Source organism: Mytilus edulis, chromosome 1 (genome assembly GCF_963676685.1).
Source record: "Mytilus edulis chromosome 1, xbMytEdul2.2, whole genome shotgun sequence".
Taxonomy (NCBI): Eukaryota; Metazoa; Mollusca; class Bivalvia; order Mytilida; family Mytilidae; genus Mytilus; species Mytilus edulis.
The window spans coordinates 35,132,416-35,142,969 of NC_092344.1; positions in this window are offsets into that span (position 1 = coordinate 35,132,416).

The window sequence follows — 10,554 nt, forward strand, 5'->3', positions numbered from 1 at the left end:
TTGTCTTTGACCATATTGATAAAAAGCTAAAATCAATGTCTTTTTCCAATCTCAGTTGTTTCCATTCAATTCCATGGTTAAACAAACTAGAATCCGATCTCCACAAACTGCCTCTGTTCCTGTGGTAGTGTGTTTGATGTCATTTGTTTGTCTGGTCAGATCAAAAAAGTGCAGGAGCAAAGACTGGTCTGCAAGTTGTGGGAATAACTTGTCTGAGTAGTGGAACATCTTCATTTTCAATTTTAATTTATGAACAAGGTTGTTAATATATTGGTCTTGACATGTACATCTAGTACAAAACCATCCAAATAGAGCATGGTCGTAAAAACCAATTTTGAGAATGTTGAAATGAACCTGGGACTGTTAAGTATAATAGTCCAAGAATGAACAGACTGTCCATGTACATCTCAAAACAAGGATTTTCAATATTATTTTTATACGACCGCAAAACAATTTTGCGTATATTGGTATCAATCATGTCGTCGTCAGCCAAACTCCGTACAGTGATCGTTTCCGTTCCGGAACTTTTTTCCTTTACTCCATCATTTAGTGTAGAGTAGTATTCGGGCCCGTATGCGGATCTGAACTGGAACTGCCGGGGAGTTTGGTCGTCAGCGTCGTCCGAAGAAACTTAGTTTCCGGACAATAACTAGTTGAAGTGGAAATTTAACCACAAGGTTTGAAACCAATAAAGAAAGGTTGTGATTGTTTTAGGGGTTATGGTTCCTGTGATATTGTTTGCCTTAAATTAAAGGAGAATAAAGGCTTCCCCCTGGAGAAGAATCCCAATTCAGAGACGGATTTAGGGGGGGGGGGGCTCAGGCCCCCCTTTTTTGGGAAACAATTTGGTTGCTTATATAGGAAATCACTAAAGAGTGACTTGAGCGGGCCCCCTCTTAGGTCAGTCAGTGGGCCCCCACTTATGAAAATTTCTGGATCCGCCACTGCAATTAAAAAAAAAAATGCTTAAAATTATTCCCAAAAAGACCACTTTTTTCCCAAACAGTGCGGTCTCAGTAGTAATTGTGCATGAATACAAACTGAAATACACTCAATTAAACATTTTTCATGCCTAAAATGACTATATATACAGATTTGAGGGTCTATTCATGTATCATCACTGACAATAAGGTGTCTTAATTCAAATGAGGGTTTACCTCTTAAAAGAGGTCTACAATTGAAGTTCCAGTAAAATCATGGTTTATTATAAATTTCCCAATTTGATAAAAATGACGCATATTTTCCCAATAAAAAAGGGTAGAGGTTGTTTTGAAAAAAGCCAACAATATCACTGGGTTCCAACAAGGAACAAGGGGCCCAAATAATAGTTTTCTAGTTTCCAGACAATAACTTGTGTGTAATTGTATGGATCTCTCTGCAATTGTAACACAAGGTTCCATTCCAAAAAAGGAAGGTTGGGATTCATTTTGGGGGTTATGGCCCAAACTGTTTAGGAATTTGGGTCCAAAACAATACTTTTCTAATACTTTGTATACATTGCTTATTTCTTGACCCAATTTCAATGGGGCTTTCTTCTTGAATTATTGGGTTAACTTCTTAAATATGCTGAATCTAACCGTGTATAAACTTTTTGAAATTTGGTCCACATGAGGTCCAAAGGGTCCAAAATTAAACTTTATGTCATCAAAAATTGAATTAATGAGGTTCTTTGATATGCCGAATATAACCATGTATTTTGATTTTTGATTATGGGCCCAGTTTTCAAGTTGGTCCCGATTGGGGTCCAAAATCAAACTTTTTTTGACTTCAACAAAATTGAATATTTGGGGTTCTTTGATATGCTAAATCTAACCATATATTTATATTTTTGATTTTTGGGCCCTGTTATCAAATTGATCTACATTGAGGTCAAAAATATAACTTCGTTTTCATCAAAAATCGAATTATTGGGGTTCTTTTATATGCTGAATATAACTGTGTTTTCAGATTTTGAGTTTTTGGTCCCGTTTTCAAATTGGTCTACATTAAGGTCGAAAGGGTCTAAAATTTAATTTTGTTTGATGTTAACAAAAATTGAATTCTTGGGGTTCTTTGATTTCCTGAATCTAAACATGTATTCAGATTTTTTATTATGGGCCCAGTTTTCAAGTTGGTCAAAATTGGGGTCCAAAATTTTAACTTTGTTTAATTTCAACAAAAAATGAATGTATGGGGTTCTTTGATATGCTAACTCTAACCATGTATTTAGATTTTTTATTTTGAGGCCCTGTTATTAATTTGGTCCACATTGAGGTCAAAAGGGTCCAAAATCAAACTATGTTTTTCATTAAAATTGAATGCTTGGGATTCTTTGATATGCTAAATCAATCTAAATGTATTTAGATTTTGGATATTTGACCATAATAGGTAAACAATTTTTTTTTAAGTTCATTAGATCACATTCATTTTGTGTCAGAAACCTATGTTGTGTCAACTATTTAATCAGAATCAAAATTCAGAGCTGTATCAAGCTTAAATGTTGTGTCCATACTTGCTCCAACTGTTCAAGGTTCGACCTCTGCGATCGTATAAAGCTTCGCCCTGCTGAGCATATGGTTTTACTCATCTTGACAACTATTTTTAGATCAGATAAACATTATCAATAGGAAGAAATGACCAGACACCAGATGTACAAATAAGCCAACTTGGTCGAAGCTATTGGAAATAAATTTGATCCAACAACATGATTTTAGTCGTGAATTATATTTTACAAGTGTGATGTTGGAGAAGAGTCATTGTCGAAGATGCACTCAGAATACTACTATTTAGAGCTCAAGTTCCGGGAAAATAAAGTAGCTATATATATATATACGAGAGCCCAGGTGGTCGTGTGGTCTAGCGGGACGGCTGCAGTGCAGGCGATTTGGTGTCACGATATCACAGTAGCATGGGTTCGAATCCCGGCGAGGGAAGAACCAAATATTTGCGAAAGCAAATTTACAGATCTAACATTGTTGGGTTGATGTTTAGACGAGTTATATATTGCTTTCGCGAAATTTTTGGTTCTTCCCTCGCCGGGATTCGAACCCATGCTACTGTGATATCGTGACACCAAATCGCCTGCACTGCAGCCGTCCCGCTAGACCACACGACCACCTGGGCTCTCATATATATATATATTGTACACAGCCATGTATCACCATCATTGCTGGTGATCCGATAGATAAATCTGTTATAGAGTTGTCACTGACTCAGACGTACTTATATGTTAGACTCAAATCGACGTCCGGCCTCTAATCGACGTCCATTCCTCAAATCGATGTCCGTTCCTTAAATCGACGTCCAAATCTGACGTCACATTCTTAAATCGACGTCCAATATTTTGATTCTCTAATCGACGTCCAATGTGACTGCATGTAAGTGTATGAAATGAGTAAGCAACCTGACGACAAAGAAAACCAAACGACATCTAGGAGCTTTATTCAGTTTTCATGAATAAACAAAATAAAAAAGCACAGCCAATTGTTTTGAGAGTATTATAATTCGGACTCTGTAAGTTTTTTTTCAACAAAGTTTTACACACGTGAACGCAAGACATCGGCATAATGTTTTTATCTTGTGCGGTTACACCACTGTTCTAGGTTAAGTGCTCACGCACATGTTTAACCCCAACATATTATGTATGGGCCTGCAGTGCATTGGTTTTCGATGGTTTATGTCTGTTATAATTTTTTTTCGGAATTGTTTTTTATTATAAATAAGACCGTTAAGTTTCTTAATTGAATTGTTTACATTTTTTATGTTGTGGCCTTTTATAGCCTTTGCGTTATGGGTTTTTATCATTGTTGAAAGCCGTATGGTTTATAATTCAATTTGCTCACATCCATTTTATTTGAACTCTGGTGTATAGTTGTCCCTCTGGAAATCATACCAATCTATTAAATTTAAAAATTGATATCACAACCTGTTTACATATTTAGTGTAGTATGTAACAAATTAAAAAAAAAACCACACACACATTTCTTTTTAAGGGCATACGATACAGTTTTGATCTCATATTTGATTTTGAGGAAAATTTGCATGTAGGCTATTTTTTACCTGATTAAATAAAATATGTTATAAAAAATATACCTTCATGTGCTACTTTTTAAGTAAATTGAGGTTCAAATTTTGGATATTTCATCAAAATACGGATTTGTGGACATATTTTTCCTTTCGATAGAAAAACATAACTTTTTAATTTAAAAGATAAACACGGGCTGTTCAGTTCAGTTTTGTATTTTGTGTCCAAAACGGACGTTTATTAGAAAGGCTCAAAATCGGACGACGATTAGAGAATGCCAAGACATGGACGTCGATTAGAAAGGCATAAAATGGAATGCTTTTTTATTATGACGTCTCATTTGGACGTCGATTTGAGGAACGGACGTCGATTAGAGACCGGACGTCGATCTGAGTCTTACACACATATATATATATATATATATATGTTTCAGTGAATTTGTATAATATTTTTCAGGGTAAATGCAGAATCACTAAAATCATTAGTAATTACATATAATCCCTGAAAATGACCAGTGATTTTACATAATCACTGAACATTTTAATAATTATTCTACAAATTCCCTAATATGATTTCCACGGTGGGTATGGTTGTCCTGCGAGAGAACGTTCTGTGCTGGTGATGTGGTCCTGTCAGGTGCTGGTGGGTCCTGTTTCTGTGCTGGTGGGTTTGTTTACACTGTATCAGAACGGCAATAAAACAACTGTTTTGTTGCTTAATTTTTCTCTGATGATCTCTGATGCGTCATTAGTACCATACAAATAAAATTGAGAAAGGAAATGGTGAATATGTCAAAGCGACAACCACCCGACCATAGAGCAAACAACAGCCGAAGGCAACCAATGGGTCTTCAATGTAGCGAGAATTCCCGCACCCGTAGGTGTCCTTCAGCTGGCCCCTAAAATATGCATAATAGTACAGTGATAATGGACGTCATACTAAACTCCGAATTATACACAAGAAACTAAAATTTAAAATCATACAAGACTAACAAAGGCGAGAGGCTCCTGACTTGGGACAGGCGCAAAATTGCGGCGGGGTTAAACATGTTTATGAGATCTCAACCCTCCCCTATACCTCTAGCCAATGTAGAAAAGTAAAAGAATAACAATACGCACATTAAAATTCAGTTCAAGAGAAGTCCGAGTCTGATGTCAAAAGATGTAACAAAAGAAAATAAATAAAATGACAATAATACATAAATAACAACAGACTACTAGCAGTTAACTGACATGCCAGCTCCAGACCTCAATTAAACTGATTGAAAGGTTATGTCTTCATCATATGAATATCAGGTACAATCCCTCCCGTAAGTATATTACAACAATATTACATTGCAAAAGTCGTGCAAGTTCGTTAAACGGAATTGTCCTGACGCGGTGCTGGTGATAAGAAAAACGGTCCTGGTTCTGTGCTCCTATGTCCTGGTTCTGTGCCTTTATATTTTAGTTAAAAGTGGCATATATTCAAGATCATTGATGCTGTACTGTTATTGACTAATTAACTGTTGTCTGCTTTCTTGAAATTGACATTGTTGTGAATCTGTTTACTGTTATTATGAGAGAAAAAATACCCCTATTTTTTTATTTTTTGTTAAAATTAACTGTAATCTTATTTATTGGCCTGTTAATGGAACCCTTCTTGCCCCCTTTGAAAAGATAAGAAAATATGTTTACGATTTTCGGGATTACGATCATTTTGCAATATCACCAAAATACGTTGTAATTTTTACAATACTTATATAAAGTAGATGATGTGTATGTTTGTTGTCAATGGACAAATTTCCATAAAAAACCAAAGGAAGTATGTGTTAACAACCATACGTCATCGTACGACCTTCAACAATAACTCATAAAATAAAAATGGAGAGCAAAAATATATAGATTTTTTTTTTTTTTACATAAATAAGGCCGTTAGTTTTCTCGTTTGAATTGTTTTACAGGGTCTTATCGGGGCCTTTTATAGCTGACTATGCGGTATGGGCTTTGCTCATTGTTGCAGGCCGTACGGTGACCTATAGTTGTTAATGTCTGTGTCATTATGGTCTTTTGTGGATATTTGTCTCATTTACAATCATACCGCATCTTCTTTTTTATAAAACAATACAAATCTACACACACAAAAAACTGGCTTAATTTCAACTGGTTATCAACCCGAATCGCTATAAGATCATATATAAGCTCACATGTGTCGAGGGGTTGTGTGAGGTTCATGTATTGTCTTGGCGTCCTCAATTACAAAAAGATCTTTTCTGAAATTACTTGACCAAATGTTACCAAATGATTTTTCAAGAGTGAATCTAGGAAAAACATTATTCATCAACAAACATGACCACTGTCTGTTAAAATGTATTCGAGTTTTTAGTTACAGCCGATTCCATTGAGTATGTAGGCAAAGGTAATATCTTTGGTTAGCTTGCTTGTTAGCTAAACCGTGACTTTTCTGTTCAGCAAGCAAGATAACCAAAAATATTCCCTTTGTCTACACACTCATTGAAATCGGCTTTAATATTGCAATAGTTCAATCAATTAGGGCAAAACTTACCGAGTAAAAAAAATCAAAAGGCTAATGTCTATCTACCTTGCACATTTCAGAAAATTCAGATCAGATAACGAAACTGGGTCCAGCAACATTTATAATCAATTTAAGATTTTGACCCTACAGTTTCCATTCACCACAAATATTCTCGTTACAACGAATCATTTTAAATCCAAAAATACCAGTTGCAGCCTTTTGTTTATCTATTAATATATGTATACGGATAAAGTTATGAAAGACAGCAGGGTCACCAGGGTGAGGAGTCCATGTCATCTGATATAAATGCTAAGCATAGATCTAGAAAGCGACAGATAATCATGACATTAAAAAAACTCTCTTCTTTTCGACTTTTTTCGAACAAATTGACACATAAAATGAATTATATAGTATTGTGGAATTTTTAACTTGAGTTCAATTCATTGGTTACATTTTTTACTAGGATAACAATCCTGTCAAGTATGAGCTGGGTAAAATATTTCAGAAAAGAAGATGAAAATGTGAAAGTTTCCGTGCGTCAGGTGCAACAGCATACGAACAGCTAACATGCCTCGTCAGGGTGGAAGCTAAAAAGTCCACGAAAATTTGATTTAAAACCTTTATTCGTTCCAACAAAGTTATTGAGATTTTGTTGAGGATTTAACCATCTACGACAACAAGAATTTTTTTTTTTAGAATTTACAGCTCTTCTATAAATATATGCAAAGCAAACTATTGATCAAATTGCTTGCTATGATTGTTTGGATGTTTTTAAACGACATGTAAGTAGTCTGTTTACTATATACTAGAATTTGTTTGGACAATAAACATTAACTTCAATTCCTGTCAGTTTATATTTGTCAAATCAAATCCCAGTATGTATTGAAACTCCACCTACCTATTGTTTGAAAACATCCAAGCAAACATAGCAAGCAAGTCAATCAAAGTTTTTTGTTGCATGCTTTTATAGAAGAGCTGTACTATATAATGCAAAGAAGCGTTTAAGTCTTTCGCCAAAAAATACTATCAATTTCTTTTTGTCCTATGTAAACTTCCGTACCATTCATGATCATTAAATTGAACTGTAAAATATTTCTTGGTACCTTCTTAATTCCTTTATAAGTCTTATGTAAATATAATTATGAAAATAACTGAACATTGTGAGCACAAGATTCACTGCACACTTTTAAAGTTCTGCTTCATCAAACATTAAAATGTGAACTTAAGTTTTGAGACTTTTTTAATCGACACGATTAGGATTTTTGTATATGAGAACATGGTTTATCTATTAGTTGAAAATGCGGCTTTGAACTAGCTTTCAGTACCTGCGAGCATTCGTTGTTCAATAATTTGTGTCTTTGTGTTATTATTTTATGTGATAAATTGTTGTGTTGGTACACCACTGTAACAATGAAGGAGGAAATGAGGAGGGTTGGTTGGGTGGAAATGGGGAGGGGTATGCGGAGCGCTTACAAACATGTCTATGCGGCATGGGCTTTGATCATTGTTGAAGCATCAATGTAAGGGGTATTTAATATCTTTTAAATAACACTATTCTTATTTTAGATACAATATATTGTTATCTTACATTGACGAAAGATGCTGCCCTTTTATGTAATTATGTAATACAAGTTACGATCATTTGAAAACACATATTAAACAGCCAAATGGATGCACAAGAGCTAAAATAGGAGTCATAGATCCTATTGACAACAATTATCTGCCCAATTTTATTGATTTTGTATCATTTGTTTCAAATATGACCAACTTCTTATCCAAAATCACCAGCACCATATCAGGACCCACCAGCACAATGACAGGACCCACCAGCACAGTATCAGGACATGAATAAATTGAGAAAATGCTAAATTTTAATAAATTGCAATGTTTTTTCACAAAATAGTTTTGTCGTGTGGATTGCGGTATAGAAAGCGGACTCTATGAGCATTTTTGTTTTATTTTTTCAGTTCTAGATTTTCTGAAAATGAGCATTTTTGTGTTACGCTTACTGAAACAGTGTAGATGGTAAACTTTTTAATGGTTTATATATGAACCCATAAGAAAAAAAATTGAAAAATATCAACTGTTTTCTCCCATTTTTTATGAGTGAAAATGTAAAAAATCATCATTTTCGTCTTTGTTTACATTTTTTCATTGATCACCAGCACCCGTCAGGACCGAATCACCAGCACAGAATGTTCTCTCGCAGGACAACCATACCCACCGTGATTTCAGGGATTGTCAATAATTCAAGAATCCTTTGTTTGATAAAAGAAATCAATATAGACAAATTATCATTTTTTTCTTTCATATTCCTTGTCAGATGAAATAATTTTGCACAGGGTTAACCGTTTCGAGATAAAGTTGAAGACTTCAAAATTAATAATAAAATAAACGCTTCTAAATGTATGGTAAAATATGCAGAACTAAGGATTGACAAATAGAACAAACTTTTAGAGGAAGCTGGCATATGGTGTAATATTCTCATAGCAGGGTAAAAAAGGAAAGGGAAACCCGAAAAAAAAACCAAACATAATGGCAATTGTTCACAAAAAGTTTGAAAAAGGAAATCACCTGGCGACAAAACATGGTATCTTGTTGGAACCAGTTCGAGGTTGCTAATTCCCTTTTTGGGGGGTACGTTCAGATGTTTTTACTGAACACTTTATTTTTCTTAGGCGTGTCGTTTAATCTGATTCGATATGTGAAGGAAAAGTTATTTTTTAATGTGGATATTGTGGTAAAAACAGATGTGAAGCATGTTATTTTGAGATATTGTGTTTAACATTTAAATATATTTTGTCTAACATTTTAAAAAATTGGGGTAATCATTTTAATATATTTTGCTTAACATTTTACAATTTATGTTTATAATGATGTTTTTATAAGTTTTGCATGGCGTACTAAATTATAATCCTGGTACCTTTGATAACTTGACCTAGTTTTGTATTCTATGGACCAAGGACCTCAAATCCAGGGGTGGATCCTGGATTTTTGAAAGGGGGGACGAAGTTTTTAAAGTTCGCATAAAAATTAAACACACGGGAAATGGCAATGTTCACGAAGTCTAGTCTGATTAATCCTTAAAAAAAAGTCCAAGCAAAAGGGAGAGGGGGGGGGGGGGGGGGGGGGGGGGCGTACGCCCTCTACTCCCCCTCTGGATCCGCCACTGCTCAAATCAACAGAACTTAGGACTCTATGACTTATGGTTTACCAGTTACAAATGCATATCACTTATTTCAAATGCATTATTGGAAATAACTCTCATTCGGAGTCTTCGTTTCGCTTCCGTCAAAATTGGACAAAACATCCTGAGGATATAAGGAGCAATTTTGTAAAATAAATTTGTTTCTTTCTTTTACAGTTATGGATGTGATCTCACCACAAAGAAAACAGTGTTTGGGGAGATAACTCTTACAATTAAAAGTCTTCGACTAAACAGAGTGAGTATAAAAGGCTCAATAACTGTTCGATATATCATATGCAAAACATCTAAGTAATATCTTGCGAAACCAAAAAACAGTGCAAGTAACAGGCGGAAGAAGAAAATAAAAAATCAGAACAAAAACAATAGGTCCTTCCACAAAATAGTGGAAAGACCTCATTGAATGTTTGGTAAAAAAAAGTCAATTCTTTAAAATTAAGTGTTTGGTAAAACAATAAATTTATAAAAATTAAATGTTAGGTAAAAGAGATAATTTATAATTATGGCCATCAATGATCATTTTGTCAACACAGAAAAGCTGACTACTGGGCTATCTTCTGAGAGAAACGTCCACCAGCAGCGTCATCGACCCAGTGGTTATAAATAAATAATCATTAATTAAAATCAAGGAAAAAAATATTCAAAATTACAATTGTCTACTCTATTGATTCTTTGCTGAAAACGACCCTTTCTTTTGTTCATGATTGTATAAATTTGAGTTACAGATCACATTCTATGAGTTTTGTTCTTGTTAACGATGTTTTATATTCGGAAGTAGTACACGAAACGCACGTCTTGCGTAAATATAAAATTTGAATCCTGGTATCTTTGA